The following is an 18,035-nucleotide window of genomic DNA, read 5'->3' as shown; positions in this document are numbered from 1 at the left end:
GTGTTTTGTCCGCTCATGGAAGACAGGGTTGGAGGCAATATGAATAGTAGCTCAATTATCAAACATCAACTCCATAGGCTGAAAATGTGGAAAACCTAGTTCTGTCAATATGTTCTTTAGCCAAACAAATTCACATGTAGTGTGGGCCGTAGCCCTATATTCTAACTCAGCACTTGACTTGACAACCACATTTTGTTTCTTACTTTTGCAAGACACCAAATTACCACTGAAAGAGATACAATACCTGGTTGTGGATCTTCGATCGGAAGGTGATCTAGCCCAATCTGCATCTGTATATTCCTGAATATGAGTGTGATCTTGATCCTGATATGAGAGACCTCTCCTTGGTGCATCTTTGAGATATCTCAAAATGTGAATTACTGCATCCCAGTGACTTGTTTTTTGGGAATCGAGAAACAAAGTCACAACACTTGTTGAGAAGGATATGTCTGGTCAAGTGACTGTGAGATAACTCAACTTTCCAACAAGTCTCCGATATTGGCCTAGTTTAGGCAACAATTCACCAATATCTGGCATTAACTTATTATTGGGATCCATGGGTGTATCAACAGGTTTGGATCCTAACAACCCTGTTTCATCTAAAAGATCAAGAACATACTTCCTTTGTGACAAGACAGTTCCCGTATGAGATCTTGATAATTCTATACCGAAGAAGCACTTCAATGGTCCCAAGTCTTTGATCTGAAACTTTGTAGAAAAAGCTTTAGGTCTTGGATGCCACGATCATCATCACCAGTGATCACAATGTCATCCGCATATACAATAAGCAAAATACTATCTGATGGAGTATGACAATAAAATGCAGAGTCATCTAGTGCACACCGATGAAGGCCAATCTCAATATTAAAATGGCCAAACCATGCTAGCTGCCATAGCACCAAGACACTCGCGCACAACCCCAGGAAAGCAACACTCAACACTGGAACAATTGGAGAGGTGAACCATTGAAACTACCATGAACAAATCACCAACAACCTCAGATGCAGCCCCAAGAAAGCAACATATGAGTGCATCGTCACAACATAGATTGGATCTTGGAGCAAAAACACATGCCCAACAGTATGACATTTTGGTATTTGGAAGGAATTAGAATAGTGAATGAAAAAACACAGCAAATCCCACTGTTTCGGACCCAATAAACTCAATAACAATTGATAAACAGCTTCATGAAGCATCAAACAACCATTTCTTGGGTGCTGCATTGCCACGGATGAGGTGAACAACTCACCGACGGAGATAGCACTGCCACAACCTCACAACTGAACATATGAATGCTGCCACAACTCCAAAAAACTCACAAAGAAGCCTTTCACAAGCCTTGAGCAGACATTAATGGAATGTTGTGAGTACATAGTTGGAAAAGGTTGAACTTTTGAGCAAAGAACTGACCTAACAGCTTGATAATATACTCTAGAGAAGGAATCAATGCACGCCAGAAGAAAAAAAAAAGGTGGCTGAAAATTGACTCATGCCGGCGCATGAGGTCGGCCCTATCGGCATTTGGCTGGCGTGTGGGGGTGCAGGGGGGGGGGGGGTTTGTTAATGGGTGTATGGTTGGTTTTGTGAAATAATATGGGATGGAGATGAATTTAGGAAGGACAGCTGTGGGAATGGTGTTTTTTGGCGATGGCTGAGGAGAGTAGGGTTTAGTTTTGATCATGCTTTGATACCATGTTGAGTAATTGGGTAAAATGGAAGACCTAAACTCAATAATAGGTCTCTCCCTCTTTATAATATATGTAAGTACAATTGGAATGACCATAGCACCCTTACTAACTCACACTTATTATTAACAAAACTCATATTAATAATAATGCTAAAAGACGAAACAACCATTGACAATGTCCAAGAAGGAAAAACACTCAAATTGGTTTCAAGACCATTTGTAATTTACCACAATGAGTGGATAAACCCTTGTAGGAGCGAAACTTTGCTCTATAAAGGCATAAAATTGTCATTGGAACGTGAGGGTGAGGGTACTAAATGATTGTAAATTTCTTCTTCTTCTCTCTCTCTCTCTCTCGGGTTGAGGGCTGGGGGGGTAGACGCAAATAGCTGGTCACCAATATAAATCACATACTCTAGTATTTTCTACAGGCAGCAAATCGATTAGAATCGTTACGGGAATTGAGTTTAGAGCTGAATCGAAAGTGGACTGATTGATTCAGACATTGATTCAAATCAAATCACACGATTCAGTCGATTCTTGTCTCTTGTGGTAGTCAGGCTGCTTTAAAGGTCAAGAAAAATCCAATTTTACCTCTATTTTTTTCACGATTTTGTTTGTTTTGCCCTTAACATAGCTTCTGTCCCAAAGGAGAGAAGAAACAATACATTTGGCCTTCCTTTCAGCACCCCTCTGTTCTCTCTTCAATCATTCCTCTGTGCTCTGATTTTGCCATTGAGATTGAGCTTCGAAGGACTATCAGTCTTCTCCTCTATTGTTCTGTTCTGCCATAGAAGAAAGACAAGAGAACCAGAAATGGGGCTGACTGGTCTTTCTACCATTGAAGAACCAGTCGGCAGTCATGAGTCTTGTGATAGGGGAGAAGCTGAGCGGACTCAGTGCTGATAGGTAACTAATAACTTTACTTGGTTGCCTTCCTTCCATTTTTATTCATTTTTTATATTTGAACCAGTTTTCTTTATATTTTTATTTTACTTTTTCTACTTATTTTAGTTGTTAAATTATATTTTTTCTTATAAAAAAAAAATAAAGTTAAAATCTTTATTGTTTTTTATGAAAAAATATAGTCTTAAAAACCATAAAGTTCAATTTTTTACTTGTCTTGACTCATTCTCTTTTTTTTTTCTTTAAAGAATGCATACACTTGTTAAATACTTAAACGTTAAATATGTTTCATTTCCATAAACTATTCAACAATTAATAGTTTATTATAATGGACTATTTTTTTTATATTATTATCATTATTATTATTATTATTATTATATATATATATATTTTTAATTTACTAAAAGAGGGCGGCACCTCCTTTCTTTATTAGAAAACTCCTCACTTATGGCGGAGGAAAACCGTGGTTACAGCAAAATAAGCTACAAATAGAAAGAAACGAAACGAAACAAATGAAACGAAACAAACGAATCGAAGACAAAACAACACATTAGACTCATAAATTAGGAATACCTATTTTGTCAAGTTGTATCATGCCTTTAACTAGATGAGGTAAAGAATCAAACTTTAGATATCTCATAGTGGTGCCTTCCTCTCCCTGATGTGCCAAGAAGTCCGCAACATTATTTCCTTCTCTGAATTGGTGAGCAATGGTGACATTAATCATGGAAAGAGCCTCAGGCAACTCTTCCCAAAATTCCCACAAATACCATACCATGCAATTCCAAGAAAGAACCTAATCAACCACTACATTAGAGTCACATTTAATCTCCGCATTCATATAACCTAAATCTTTACACATCCGCACTCCCTCCATCAGGGCCCTAAGTTCGGCTTTGTTATTAGAGCCATAGCCAAAGAAGGAAGAAAAAGCACCTAGGAAATCCCCGCTGCAACCTCGAATCACACCACCCCCTCCACATGTCCCTGGATTCCCACGGCAACTACCATCGACGTTCAATTTTACGAACCCAACCCGAGGATTCCTCCACCTAACCACACAATGAGTACGTGCCTTCGGAGTGATAATTGGAATCTCAAGAGCACTTAGAATCTTGCTATCCTGAGTAGAAAGGGATTCGCTTGATCTCATATTCTCCGAAATCCTCCTAAGCCAAACCTTGATTGCCAACCAAATTCCTTCAGCCGATTCCTTAGCACCTTCCATTCGAGCTCTACAACAACGCACCCAAAGTCTCCAAGTTATGAAACTCGGCAATATACCAATGATTACACATCTCTGAGTCGATTTCTTAGCATAAGTAAACCATTGTTGAACACAACAAATCCAAGAAACTGCAGTCGTACAAGGAACCCCAAGGTTGTAGCGGTAAAATCCCAAACCTTCACAGCAATCTCACTTGAGCAAAGCACATGATTCAAGGTTTCTGTTTGCCCTAGCTTGCAATAGTTACACTGAGAAGCAAGAGCAATTCCCAAGGATTGAACTTTCTCATCCAACGGCAAGCTATCAAAACAAGCTTTCCAAACACATACGTTGACCTTCTTTGGCAAGAGATTGTGCCACAACCAATCCATATCCCTTACGTGTGACCCTTTGACTCTAATTAAATTCCATGCACTTGATGACGTGAAGCTTCCTTTATCATGGAGTTTCCAAATTAGAATATCCTCCCTTGGTCTCCCACAAGCAATATTCTGAATGACTTCTTCGGCTTCGTCATTTCCCACCAACTCCACTAAGTGCTGCTTATCCTAGGCACCATCACCCACACATCTTTAATATTAAGCAGAGGGTTTTGAATATTGTTAAATTGTAGACAAAGCAGGCCACTAGCCAACCAATTATCAAACCAAAACGAACCTTTGTCATTCTTTACCTTCAGCTGCACGTTCTCCGTCACTTGAGGTAAAATCCGCATAACTTATTTCCCAAACCGAGAACTCGAGTCTTTAGGAACCACCATAGAGATATGTCCTCGTTTCACATATTTAGCACGGAAGAATTTTGTCCAAAGATTATCTAAAGTCATGAGCCTCCATGCAAATTTCATATGTAGAGATTTTTGAACTTCACCAAAATCACGAACACCCAAACCACCCTCACTGGTGGGCTTGCACAGCTTAGACCACAAGCACCACTTCACTTTCGGCTTTCCATTTATCTCACCCCAAAAGAACGTTGAGAGGATAGAATTCATCTTCTTGTGGACTGCCTTCGAAATGTCTAATACCGCCAACAAATGAGTCGCCATACAAGTGATAACATGCCTTAAAAGAATTAGACGACCACCTTGCGAGAGCAGCTTTAACTTCCGCCCCGCCACCTTACTTTTTATTTTTTGAACTAAAGGTTCCAAGGATCTAATCGTTAAACGCCTAGAAACGAGTGGGACACCTAAGTAAGTGACCGGGAAAACTCCCTCCACAAAATCTTGTTAATCTTATCAGACTCCGCCTCTGCCACATTGGAATTTTCTTTGAAAAGAAGATAGCTGATTTTTCTTTGCTAATCATTTGTCCAGACCACTGCTTATATACCCAGAACTTTAATAAGACGCTGCGTGGATCATTTCTCCCCATTAAGAAAAATCAAAATGTCATCTGCATAGAGTAAATGCAATATCAAAGGAGCCCCCACAGGGTGTGAAAAACAGCCAATACGCCCCCCTCATAGTTTTTCTGCAGCAAGTGAGATAAAACCTTTGTGATATTTTATAATATTCAATTATTCATTGATCATTATGGTATTATACTTATATTATATTATATATTAATATACATAATATAGAGTTATAAATTTATAATGAATTAGTAACTAAGTATTAGGTAATATAGTATAGTATTATATATTATTATAATTACATTATACTTCTTACTCTTTTTGAATTTGTTATTCATTGTTATTTGTAGGTTGAAAATTGAAATTTGACTTGGAAACTTTGTGCTTATTGAGTGTCGAGTGGGAAGATGGCTTCTAGTTCAAGTTCTAAGATTAGGAAAAAGAATTCCAACAAAAAGAGTGAAGATCCTACATGGTATCATTGTTCCCGAATCAATGATAATATGATGTATTTGAAGTGCAACTATTGTGAGCTTGAAAATGGGGTGGCATAATTAGAATGAAACATCATTTTGCAGGGGATCATGATAATGTTGCTCCTTGTAAGAAGTGTCCGGAAGAGGCGAGGAAAAAAATTGTGAATTTTTTGGAAGGAGTAAAAAAAAAGAATGTTGACAATGAAAAAGAAATTTTTCAAGAAGAGTACAACAACAAGAAGTGCAAATTATTGGAGGACAAAGACGTGGCACCGTGGATGATTTTGTAAGTAAGGGTGAAGGAGTAGAAGGGAAAGGGTTTAAGCAACAAACCTTGAATGCGTTGGTGAAAAATAGGGAGCCAGTGGTTCAAAGCATTTGCCAATTTTTACATGGATATTTTCTTGTTGAACTTGGTGTAAGAGTCCATTGTTTGCATCAATGATGAAGATGGTTGGGCAATATGGAAGGGGATTGAAGCTCCTAAGTTATCACGAGGCTAGATTCACATTTTTGAAGAAAGAAGTTGATAGTGTCAAACAAATTATGAGAAAATATAAGAAAGAATGAATAAAGACCGGATGTACTTTGACGTCAGATGGATTGACACAAAACAAAGGCATCTCAAAAAATTTCTTGTTAATGATCCTAGTGGCATGGTTTTTTTTTAAATAAATAGACGCTTCAAGTGTGGTGAAGGATGCTTACAAATTGTATGAATTGCTTGACTCATTAGTGGAGGAGATTGGAGGGGAAAATGTGGTTCAAGTGATGACGGATAGTGCCTCAGCTAATATAGGTGTTGGTGAGTTGCTAATGGAGAAGAGGAAACATATAATTTGGTTTCCATGTGCAGCCCATTGCATTGACTTAATTTTGCATAATATTGGAGATTTGCCCTATCTTTCATAATACAATTCAAAAGGCTAAGGAGGTGTGTGTCTTCATTTATTGAAACATATGGGTGCGTGACATGTTTAGATAGATTTTTAGAAAAAAAGAATAAGTTTTGCTACATCTTTTCTCACATTGAAGAGTTCTGATGAAAACAAACTTGCTTTTTGAGCCATGTTTACATTAGAGGAGTGGGCCATGTGTCAATATGCTTTGAGTTTGGAAGCTAAGAAAGTGGAGGCTATATCATTGTGTGATGATTAGTTTTGGAAAGCAACAAAGCGTTGCTTGAAGCGTGTGAGTCCAAAAATTTAATTATCAAAAGACCAAGTATGATTGTATTTGGGGCGTCTTTGATACGAGATGGGATTTGCAACTCCATAGGCCCCTTCATGCAGCAGGATATTTCCTTAATTCGAGGTAAGTTGCATTATCCAAAAACTAAATCAATTTGATAATATGTTATGTGAGCGGTGAGCCTATTACCTATGCATTTATCTTTATCACTTCTTTTATTTGTAGGTTCCAATATAGTGATGACTTTAATGCGAACATGGAAGCCAAAATTGGTCTATATAATACTAATGAAAAAATGTATCCTGAAACAAGGATCAAGTTTGATTAACAATTGGAAAAGTTCAAAAAAGCTAAAGGGATGTTTGGTTTAAGCATGTCTATTCTAACAAGAGACAAGGAACAACCCGGTGTTATATCAATTTGATAGTTGCCTACTTGCCTTTATGATATTATTTTCATTGTTTAGTTTTTTGTTTTTGTTCATAACCACAAATAGGATATGATGTTTATTCATTTGTTTTGATCATATGTATAGCTTTGTGGTGGGAGGGTTATAAAGTGGAGTGAAAGGAGCTTCAAGGACTTGCAATACGAGTCCTTAGCCTCACATGTAGTGATACGGGATGTGAGAATTGGAGCACATTTGATCATGGCCACTCCAAAAAAAGGAACCGATCGGAACAACAAAGACAAAATGCTCGTCTTTGTTAAGTGCAATATTCAACTAGAGCTAAGGCAAACGAGGAGGCAACAAAGTGGTGAGACATGATCCAATTTGTTTGTTGGATATGGAATTAGATGATAAATGGATTACCGAAAGGGAAGGCCCTTGTCTACCGGAAGGCATTTCATGGATGAATGTCAATGAGTGCTTTGAAGATAATGGAGGAGTTGGAAATAGCAAGAAAAGAAAGAGAGGTATGAGTTGTATGACGTTATATTTGTTGCTCTATAAGTAATTAGTTCATGAATGGATGATGGAGCTTTAAAAATAATTGACATTTTGTAATAATTTTATAATGTCATATGATAATGTAGGATTAAGAACCTGAGATTTGCTTCTAGACGAAAAGGCAAAAATGTTGAAAAAGATGACATTGAGCTGATTGATGAAGAGGAAGGAGATGAAGAAGAAGAGGAACAAGAAGAGATGATTGTGGTAGACAATGAAGACGACGATGATGGCGATGATGACGGTGACCTAGCATTAGGGGAGCGGGATGATAAATGATGATGCATAGATGGTTTATAGTTTAGTTTGTTTTGTTTTATGTATATGAGATGTAGGCTTCTAGATATATTTTTTGTTTTTGAAGATGACAATTCATAATACGTGTTAGTCATACAGTTTTGTGGCAAACTACTGTAATAGATGGTTTAGAGTATGGTTGTTTTGTTTTATGAATATGAGATGTGGGCTTCTAGGATTTTTTTTTTGGATGATGACATCTCATAACATGTGTTAGACGTACATTTTTGTGGCAAACTACCGCAACTTTGGTAAGTTCAAATCTAAAGTAGTATTGCGATATAGTCTAAACAGAATTTTTAGTTACTTGATAGAGATGGGATGGATAGATCATGGAATATCTTTTTGTATATGACTAGTTTTTCCTTTATATAAATTTATCTAGAGATAAATATATCATGGTAGGATTCAGACCTACAAAACTTGCTTCAACAGCAAGCGTTGTTCTAGTTAACAACATGATTGATACATATTTGTTAAAATTTCAATGTGTTTTGCTATTTTATTTTGTTGTACATAAGTACATGCCATTTGGAATCAGTTTTTCAAATTTTGTACCGAATCTTATGATTCGATTCTTGATTCACGATTCACTGAATTGGAATTTCGATTCACGATTCAAATCTCGATTTGACAAACATGGCTCAATAATAATCCATTCCTCAATTGATCCATTATATTGAAATTGGGATGCAATGAGAAACGGGCAAGAGTTTGATAGGCTATTTTCTTCAATTAAATTTCCATATCACCTTCTCATGTAATGATAATTAGGCAATGAGTATGGCCAAAGAAGTTCAAGTCAGTTTAATTTTGTAACTTAGAAGTTTGCGAGCAATGATGTAGCCACATATTGGTGGGTGGGGCACTTGCCCCAACTTAAGTCAACTAGAACCTTAAGTTCGTGTATATTTTTAGTATGATTTAAAATACTTCTACATATGATCCACTCAAACATTGGTTGTGGATTAATTTAAAAGTATTATAATAAAATAAAAGAAAGCATATAGTCTTCTAGTTTGTATTTTTAATATAGTTTTGTACTTCATTTATATTTTCTACATAGCTTAAAACCTCTTTAGATAATCATCCCATTCAAATGTAGCCGTAAAAACTTTGTGTTAAAAGCACACTTTGTCCGATTCCAAAATCAATCTTTATAGTAGAATAGCCTAAATTGATTTTAAAAAGTAAAGTTTAATAAAAGAAATCTATGGAGATAGAAAGCACCAAAAGATAGGAATTTGAGGGATAGAGGAAGAAAAAGACATAGAAAACAGTTGGTATTTAATATATATGTGTGTGTGAGAGAGAGAGAGAGGAGAGAGAGAGAGAGAGGGAGGGAGAGAGAGGGAGGGAGAGAGAGGCAGCGAGAGAGAGAGAGAGGGAGAGAGGGGGGAGAGAGAGAGGGGGGGGGGGAGAGAGAGAGAGAGAGTGACTACATGTGTTGTGTATGTGCGTATCAATTTTTAGTATATTTACTAGCATTGTCTAATTTATTAGAGGTCATTTGAAGAATAATTGCCTAGTCACAAATATGGGAAGAGATGTGGTGTTGATAGCACTAATGAAAGATTGGTTGTAAGAGAGAGAGAGAGAGAGGGAGAGAGAGAGGGAGAGAGAGGGAGTACATTTGTGTGTATGTGTGTATCAATTTTTAGTATATATACTAGCATTGTCTAATTTATTAGAGGTCATTGGAAGAATAATTGCCTTGTCACAAATATGGAAAGAGATGTGGTGTTGATAGCATTAATGACATGATTGGTTGTAACATACTTCCATAACATGAAAATCTGTCAAAGATAACTATAAGATTGATTGTAACAATTCCATATGGAAAAAAATGTGTTGTTAATAGCATTAATGACTGATTGGTTGTAATAGTAACTGTATGTACCTCCATAACATGTCAAGCTGTCAAAGAGAATTATGTCGCTTTTAAAAAAAAATTATTTACTCGTATCTTTTGAGTAAATTGATGTTTGAATTAGTGTGTTATGAGTACATGTGTGTTTATACACACACACACACACACACACACACACACATATATATATATATATATATATATTCAATTTTACACCAAAAATCTTAATCCGCTGGTCAAATACATAACATTCTAGGATTTTGATGATATTCCAATTGAGTTAGAACTATAAAGTCTCTGATGAGCTGCATCAAATTTTGAGTCAGCTAGATAGAAATCTAAGGGAGATGCTCAAAGTTGCATACTGCATCTGTTGTTGGAGTATCAAACTTTTGAGTAGGCCGACTGTTGGAGGGCTGCAGAGCAAATTCCATAGAAATCTGCAGAATGAGTAAAAGAATATTCGAAAAATAACTTGGGCTTATGCCAAGAAGATGTACTACAAAAGCTTTCTTCTTACCTAAGCACTAATTGAAAGGGATAAAAGAGGGGAATATGTCCATTGATTTGTTTTAGAGCTAAGCTTTAGAGATAAAATATGGTGTGTGGGTAAATCAACATAATAACTTACATTGTTAGTGCCAGAAGAACAATTCTGATATTAGGGTTCTATAATGGAAAGAGAAAATTGGATTTTTAGTTAAATTCATGATAACATTACATTAGGCGCCAAGTTTTGGTTTTATCCTTGCATTGTTACTTATGGATGAATTGATTAGGCTCATATAGGCAGTCCCTTGTTTTTTGCGACAAAAAAGACTAAATGGTTGAACTTGCTTTTCTTGTGACTAGAAAAGGAAGTTAAGATTGATGACCAAGAGTACAAAAGAACAACATTTTCATTGCTGTGGCTTGATTATCCATGTATTGGAGAATTGGATATAATGCGGTGCATAGAGATAGAGCAAGGTGGATGAAGAGGAGGATGCTTTTGGAGGGTGCTTCTAGATAATTGTTAATCAATGTATATTCAATTGAATACGAGTTTTACATGTAAAGTGTAATGCTTTGTGGTGCAGTCGAGAATTATATTTTTAAAAATAAGTGGCTGAAATTTAGATAGTGAGATTACAATTGTGAGAAGTAAAGGATGTCATTAATTGGGGATAAAATCACTTTTGATGCTTTATTAATATAGAGAGGAAGAGTGGTAATTGCTTAGAGATAGATGAGAAATCACTCTTCATGCTTTGTTAATGTAGAGGAGTGGTAATTGCAACAGAGAGGAGCAATAAAGTTTTCAGTTGCAGACGGCATGCTGATGAGTGATGTTGTGAAGATAAAAGGGGTGGTGTGTTGTAGATTCAAAAAAGATATATTGGTGTGTGGATCTCTATATTGTTATATTCCATTTAGGATTAAGAACAAGCTTAATTGGATCTGCCTTTTAGATATATCTTGTTATTTGAGACTCTTTTCAACGTGAGAAACATGAGTACGAATTAGGACCCTACGTAATGTTGTGCCTTGAATAGTTTGTATCAGGCTTTGTTGACCTTATGAGAACTTTCACTTGGGGTCTTTTGACATCCTAAATTGCAAGAAATTACTTTTAAGTCATTAAATGGCAGTTAAGAAAAAGATCTGCTTTAATTTCAAGAATTTCATGAAAATTTAAAATTGATGTAAGTCAGTTTCTTTAATGGCATGTGCATTGCAATGGCAGAACATTTCTGCCTTCAAGAACAATGTTATTTATGAGCGTCAAAATGTGCCCTTGGGAAACTGGAACCTCATTGGCATTTAGTTTATGTCAAATTGTTGTTCACAGCAAACAGCATTTTGAAGTGGGTAGTTAAGTTTGTGCCATGTTAAGGACAATTTTTTTGAAAAATGACATGCTACTGCAGTGGGTTGATTCCGTGGCAAAAAATGGGAGCATGAAATATTTATTGACTAAAATTTCATCTGAGGCAAATGGTTCACTTGGATAAGAGACCAACTTTACTTTACTGGTATCCTGTAGATGGCCACTAGGCCGACATGTAATATTCTCTATTCTAAAACTTATGATGCTGCCGTTACATTTTCTTCAATACAATCATTATGCGCATTTCTGCACATCACACATCGTTCATATCAGTTGATTCTTTCAATTTATTCCATCATTATAGACCCCTAATCTTTATAGAGATCTCCAATTAGGGGAATCCTACATACAATGTGCCTGGTGTGTAATGGTTGGGGTTTCAATCTTGACGTACATGAGATCTTGCTCATTGTATTTTGTTGTAATGGTGAAAGTTAAGTCCATTTTCTTAAGGAATTATTCAAGAGCAAGCTGCTACAAGGGAAAATGAATTCTGGAAGTTATTACTGTTTGTCCTAAAATGACTATCTTTGAGCTCACAAGATTCTTATTTTCTATTAAATTACCATTTAAGAGCTATCCTCATGAAAATTATCATTAGCTTTCTTGCGTCTCGATAAGATATGCATTAAAGGACTCCCAGAAATGTAGTAGTTGCATAAAACAAGTTTTGTTATTGCGTAAGATACGTTCAACCACTCCAGTTTTTTTTTATTTTTTATTTTAATTATTTTTTCCTTCTTTGGAGAGGTTCAGAGAAAAGTTTTAGGGGTTTACTCTGATAATTGACCCTTATTAGCTTATCTATTAGCTATTTAGTTGCATAGCTTTTGTCATGATGAGATGCCTTGATTTGTGCAACTTGATCTTCTAATTGACATAAAGACGTAAACGGAACACACTGGGGACACACTTCTTCGAGTGGAAGTTGAATGAAACATAATTCCCAGAATGAGCTCTTACTGAGCATGATTGGTCACCGATCTGTTGTCCATTGGTTCAGTGTGTCATATGCATGCAAATGATGATGATAAACTTGAAAATGATCAACTAGGCATCTTTAGTTGTCATATGCTGAAGATCTTTATAGCATCCTTTGTTTGAGAATTCCATACATCTTCTCATAGTGAGCAACTGAGGTAGGGATCAACTTGACTTGAATTTCCTTTAGACTGGTGGGCTGGGTTGCCTAGGTTATGGGACCCTTCTTGACTGATGGCGCATTCTAAATGAATGTAATGCTGACACTCACTCCCATGAATGTGGATTTCAGAAGTGGATAGCCAGTAACTGGAGAGAAAGGGAGGGAGGGAGAAAAAGAAGAGGGGAAAGAGGGGGTGGTCGAGTCAATGAGGCATTGATGGTAGGTGGAAGTGGTCCTAAACTTCCTTGGCAACAAGGATTCATTTTCTTTCACAAGACTTCTATGGGATTTGACACTATTGATAATCTAGTTTAGTAAATGACTAGGGTATTGTTTAGATTTGATATTTTCTGAGTTCAATTCTTGCTTGTGAAACTGTAGACGTGTAATTTTTGTTTTGAAAAGAAAGTAAGTACGTTAAAAATCTGAATCCAAAGATTCTGATATGTTTGTTTTGTTATGGGAGAAATTCTCTTTTAGCCTTTAGGTGCTCTAGTCCAGGGGGTCTAGTCCAATATCCATTATCAACTTATTCTAGTCGTCTGTTTTTCTTTGTTCTCCATATTCCCCAGGCTACATGCTCCACATGAAATTTTTTGAATTTATACATGTACTTAAAAATTTGCAATCAGGCCTATAGTTCTCCTGTGATCACAGTCTAGTTGGTTTCAGCCTTCTAATGAATTTTCTGAGAATTCAGTTGTGGTGTGTGTTGAAACTAAGTTTGCATAGTATGAATGCATCATGGGTATAGTAACTGGATCCAGTTTATCCTGTGAGATAAAGCAAGCAATGTCCTCGGTAGGGGTAGAAAGTTCAAGCGCAACGTGATGAGCTGCACGATGATAACGAAGAGGACGACTATCATTGTTTATATTTCGTCCTTTTATTTATTGATTGGAACACCTAACAGCGTTGAACCTATCAAATTGGGGTCATGCCCTCCATTCCAAATAAATAAATAAATAAATAAAAAATAAAAGCATACGAAAAGAGAGGAGGAAATATAAATAGTTTTCGTATGGAAATCATAGAAGAAGAAAGAAAAGAGAGGAGGAGATAAATCTGTGAGAATGATGGGATGTTGAGTGTGAGGGGGGCGGGGGGTTGTAGGGAGTGGGTGGAATCCACTTTATGTGTCAAAAGTGCCAAACAAAAGGCAAAGGAAAAAAAAAAGAAAAGGAAAGGGAATCCATAGTGGGTTTCTCCACTAGCAGCTAACCCGGATGGATCCAACTCCTCCCTTCCATCCATCACCATGACATCTTCCCTCGCCCCTCCCCTTTCAATTTTTGCTTTCTTCCTTCCTTTGTTTTTTTCCTTTTAAAAAATGAATGATAATATTTTCGGGGTTTAGATATTGCGATTTGGGTCTCGGAAAATGTGAATTATCAATTAAGATAAAAAAAGCTTTTGATTCTTATGTGAAGAAGGGTAGCGAGCAAGTTATGGTACCACTTTTTATTTTTTTTAATCTATATAGAATCATTTTGTTTATATGATTTAAAAAATAACAATAAAAAAATCTTGAGGGGAAAAAAGAGAGAAGGGTTGGGGGGGGGGGGTGGAGTAGGGCCTTCATGAAAATCATGACTGCTGTGCTTGTTTTCTATCTATTAAAAGCAGAGCATGTTTTTAGAAAAGGAAAGGGAGCATCTGCCTCTTTTGGAATTATAAATAAAAATGGCCAAACATAGGCTGCCCCCCACCCCCTACTGATTCTCCACCCTACTTCATCTACTGATTCTAAATGATGTCTTGGATTTTTCCTATGTAACTATCTCATTTCCTTTTCTCTCTCTCATCTACTGATTCTAAATGATGTCTTGGATTTTTCCAATGTAACAATCTCAATTCCTCTCTCTCTCTCTCTCTCTCTTAGATCTTGTCATCCCAATCTTGCATTGGGAGTGGTGAGGTGGCATTTTGTGATTAGTTAGGCAGATCTTGACCTATCGTAGAATGCCATGTCATGCATGGAATATCTAGAATGCATCTCCATGATCTTTTTAGAAGATGTGAAAAATCTAAAAAAAATGTGAATTGTTATAGTTCAAGTTTTAGGCTTTTTATGTTGTTAGTTTCGGGTTTGGATTCTTGAAGGGTTGGGAAGGAATATGAAACAACAGATATGTTTATTTTTCATTGTGTGAGGTAAATCTAATATGCATCTCTAATTGAACAAAAATGAAAAATAAAAAGTAATAATTATTCATATGCGGACAGACCAAGAAAAGGCAAAGACTAATTAATTATATGTAAAGCAAAAATTATCTTTTGATTTGCTGCATAAGTTAAATTACCTTCATATGCATCTTCCTAGAACTACATAAGTGGATTTTTTTTTCCTCTCCTTTTGTTTTTATTGTGGAATGCGTCGTTGGATGTGTGAATTGAAAGAAAAATGGAAGGGAAGGGTGCAAGAGCAAAATAATGTAAGGATTTGGTGCAAAGCCTACATCAATACAGCTTACAAAATGCCTTTTGTTCATTATATTGTCAATAAAAATAACTGTAGGGTAGAGCTTGTAAGATTTACTATTTTCCACTATATTCTTAATGAAAATTTTGTTAGCATGTCAACATGTTATTATTATACATAGCCTCAAGTTGAAAAACATCCAAGAACCCTTGTCCTATAATACAATGACAACCTAACCCAACATAACACTCTAGGTCCCTCCAAAAGTACAGTTTGATTTTCCACAGAGGAAGTTTCATATGGGGATGAGGAGCAACTTTCAAATTTTTCTAAGCTTTTGTTTGGCTGGACGGAAAGAAACATAAACAATAACAATAACAACAAAACAATGTTAGTAAATCAAGCTCTAAGCCCCATTAGGAAGGATCAATTACGTGCATTTTTTTGTTGTTGTCAATTTATACGATTCGAAGCAGTTTTCTTTGATAATTTAAGGACTATTAAATCTTTACTCATTATATAATTTCTAGTTATCTTATGTTTACTTGTATTGTGTTTTCCGTCAGCACCTCTTTAGTAGACTATTTGACATAAATTGCAAATATTCAATCATAGCCTTTCCTTCTAAAATTTAAAAAACATTTAAAAGATAAAAGTGTTTTTTTTTTTGAAAAAAGAATCTTGTTTAGGCTGGTGAAGTTATTATTTTCTTTTTCGAAAAGTTTTTTCTTAGAAAATTTTACCCACGCTTACAGATCACATTCTACTGTACGAAGTATTGCTACTCTTCATCCCTCAACCAGAAAAGCAAGCTATAATGGTGTATGTCATTATGGTCAAAACAATTTGGGCTGCTTGACCTGCGAAATTTTTTGTGACAACATTTGCTATTATATTGTTGATGATACCTTTTGGCACGCTCTCTCTCTCTCTCTCTCTCTCTCTCTCTCTCTCTCTCTCTCATGTTTTACTTTATTTTTTTTCCTTTCAATTACACACAACCTTGAAAATATTTTTTTTTTGTTAATTTTTATTAGAAAGGCAAATATACATTTAATATAAATAGTTGAGGTGATAGTTTTCAAGAGGTGAGGTTTAAGGGACAGAAGTTTCAAATATAAACATTGAGAAAGAGGTAAAAGAGTTTAGGATAAGTTAATTATCTTTCGTTATATTTGTAGCCTAGGCCGGTGGATTTTCAAAAGAAAAGTTTTTTTTTTTTTTTTTGACAATGTCAACTCAAATTCAACCATGGGAATGTGAAAGAGTTTGGATAGCAAAAGTAGTATCATTAGTTGTGTAGCCTAACTTAGGTATGATGGATTTCTAATGAACTAGAAATTCTGCTTGTGTTTTCTTTACACCAAACTAATCAATTGAAATTTTGTATACTAGCTTTGACCTCTCACCCAATATGATTAGTTGTTATATTCTATCTTCAAATATGTGTGTATGTGTATGTTATTAAGTATATTTGTCAATCTGTTCAACTATATTAGTCTCCATAATCTTTTTTTGGGTGAAGTGACTTTGTTTGGTAAAATGCTAAGTTTGAAGTTGATAAATTGCTATATTAAGTATTACTAACTCTTTTTCATTCGATTAAAGGGCTCGATATCATTTCAGTACTCACAGATTGTCAACTATGACATTCTTATTCTAACACGTTCTCAAAACAAAAAACCTAATCTATGATTTTGTTTTGTTTTTTGTTTTCATTTACGAGCGCTCTCAAGTGACCCCCCTCTTTGTCTAATTTAATGTAAAACTCTACCATCTAGTAAACGACAATATGCATAGAAACAATGATGTTACAATGCACACGTAGAAATAGTGGATTATAAAACAACACAAAGAAAACATTCTCTTATCAAAATTTTTAATTCCAAGAGCGACTTGTCATTATAGTCTCACACCATATTTAAGAGTTTGAAGGGGAGGGAATAGAAAGGAAACAAATGACACGAGGGTGGCGATACTCCCTTGTTTAATTATTATTTTTTAATTGAAAAAGAAAATAGATGATGATATCCTTATTTCGTCCTAAACTCTTCGAGGGAGTTTAAATTATGAAAATTTCAGACAAAATGAAAAAGAATGAGAAACCCTTAAATTCACTTCCGCTCGTGAAAAATAAAACTCACAAGTGGAATACAATGTTAAATAACTCAACCCTTTTTCTTTCGTTTCCTACTTGCAAATATAGTGTCAAGCTCACAAAAAAAAGAAGAAAAAGAATATTTCCACTAAACAAAACTTTTGTTATTGTTTTTAGAGAAAAAAAAATCATTCAAATATTAAAAAAGAGCCAAAAATAAAATTCCCAAAGGAGCCTTCAATGAATTAGGCTTCCCTTTATTAAAGAAAGGAAAGCAAAAACACTCATTGGCCAAGCCTTCCAAATTCTTAGTTGCGCCCACATAAGATATTTGAGCAATCAGCAATCTTTGTCCTTGACTTTTGGTCCGCGTCCTAGAATTAAATGTAATGCGAAAAAAAAAAAAAAAGGGTATTGAGAAAGAACAAAGGTTGCAGTTGAGAGTTGAGACAAATCGCAGCTTATATATACTACTCATGATTCTATTTGATATCTTCATTTATTTGTTTAATTTTTTCCTTTAATAATATTACGAACA

This window comes from Malania oleifera, chromosome 8 (genome assembly GCF_029873635.1).
Source record: "Malania oleifera isolate guangnan ecotype guangnan chromosome 8, ASM2987363v1, whole genome shotgun sequence".
Classification (NCBI taxonomy): Eukaryota; Viridiplantae; Streptophyta; class Magnoliopsida; order Santalales; family Ximeniaceae; genus Malania; species Malania oleifera.
The sequence above is the reverse complement of the archived record's forward strand: the minus strand, read 5'-3'. Positions refer to the sequence as shown.